Source organism: Pelodiscus sinensis, chromosome 1, assembly GCF_049634645.1.
Source record: "Pelodiscus sinensis isolate JC-2024 chromosome 1, ASM4963464v1, whole genome shotgun sequence".
Lineage (NCBI taxonomy): Eukaryota > Metazoa > Chordata > Testudines > Trionychidae > Pelodiscus > Pelodiscus sinensis.
This window is the reverse complement of record NC_134711.1, coordinates 330,524,230-330,526,151: the sequence shown is the minus strand read 5'-3', so window position 1 is coordinate 330,526,151 and position 1,922 is coordinate 330,524,230.

The following is a 1,922-nucleotide window of genomic DNA, read 5'->3' as shown; positions in this document are numbered from 1 at the left end:
CCATCCCGATGCTTCACCCTCCCTCCCACCCAGACCCTGCACCCTCAGCCCCAGTCTGCTCCTGCACCCTCCCTCCCACCCAGACCTTGCACCCCCAGCATACTCCTGCAGCCTCCCTTCCTCCCAGACTCCGCACCCCGAGCCTGCATTCCTGGGAAGGGGCCTGTTTTCCGTGCCATGGAAAGGCGGGGGCGAGAGAGGAGCAATGGGAAGGGCAGGGGCACAGAGAGGACGGACGCGATACTGAGAGTGGCCACTGGGGACAGATACAGCATCAGGGGAGTAGCCAGCAGGGCTGGGGATGCACCATCTTGCCTACCTGCAGGTTAGGAACCTGCAACCCCAAACCTCAGGTCTGGTCCTCTGTGGAGAGCCTGCAGCCCGTGGGGATGGGGGCCCAGAGCCTGCCCCTCCCCAAAGAGCCTACAGTGCGGGGCGAGGGGGGGGAGTCACTGCAAAAGGGGCAGCCCCAGCGCCCTGCCACCCATAGACAGCCTGCAGGCTGCGGGAGAGGGAGGCTGCTGGAGGGGGCGGCAGCCTCTGGAGCTTGGTCTCCCCCAGAGAGCCTGCAGGCTGTGGGGGAGGGAAACTGGTGGGGCATGATAGCAGGGGAGCACTGCCCCAGCCCCCGGGGAGGAGTCTTTACTGGACAGTCTGTGTAATCTTGCAGGACGTAGAGAAAACGAAGAGAGAAATGCTGTGAGCTTTGTCATGCAATACAAAAGCAGGGGTTCTATGGTGTAATCAACAGGAAGAGGATTGAATACGAAAAATTTTTCATGTGACACAGAGCTCACCTGCGGAACTCACTGCCAGGGGATGTTGTGAGGGCCACAAGTACAAAGGAGTTCAAAAAAAGAACTAGATGCACGTATAAGGGGGGTATAAAAAGAATTAGGTGAATCCGGGGGAATTCTCCATCAATGGCTCTTAACGAAGAGGGTCAATGTCACAGCCGCATGCTGCTGGTGCCACAAAGAATGGGAGGGGAGGACAGGGGATGGATCACCTTGGCTGCCCTTTACCCTTCACACACACACACACACAGACACAGACACACACCAAAGTGGTGGTTTAGGCCACTTCTGGAGACAGGAAAAGATGGAGCATTGGTCTGACCCAGCTCATCCCGTTCTCAGCGCTGCTGGGACATTTTGTCTCCCCAGCTGCAGGAACGGGAGGGGGGAAAGGGGGGGAAGATTCCCCCAGAGATTTGTGACATTAGCAGAACTTTAAACCAGCCTGCGCACCCCTGGAGGAATCAGCCTCTTTCCCTCAGCAGCAAAACTTCCCTTAGGAAGAAATAAACCAGACCCCTGATCTGCTCTTCTACTCCCCCCGGTCGCGGGCAGGGACCAGGGAGCATGTGCCAAGGAACCCCTCCCACACCGCACCTCCTAACCGCTCTCTCCCATGGTCCCTGCCATGAAGCCGCCTGGGTCAGACCAATGGTCCAGCTTTTCCTGTCTCCAGCAGTGCTCTGAACCACAATGTCGAGGTGCGTGTGTGTGTGTGTGAACAGAATAGAGCAGTTAAGCAGTGATCCATCCTCTGTCCTCCCCTCCCGTCTTCTGGGACACCAGCAGCATGGGGATGTGACACTGACCCTCTTTGTTCCGCGTTGGGGACCACCGCCTTAGAATGAAATAAACCAGACCCCTGATTCTGCTCTCTCGCTCCCCCTGGGCATTTGGGACCAGGGAGCATGTGCCGATGAGCCCCTCCCCCACGGCACCTCCTAACCTCTGTCCCACATGGTCCCGGCCGTGAAGCCACCTGTGTGGGGACCCGAGTGAGACCAGCCTGGCTAAGCCGGGCCTAATCTCAGTCCCTGGCCGTGTTTGCGGTGGGGCGGGGTGGAGGGTCTGTGCTGGCTCCATCCTCCGGGGCGGGTCTCCAGGCCAACACGGCCAGTGGCAGCC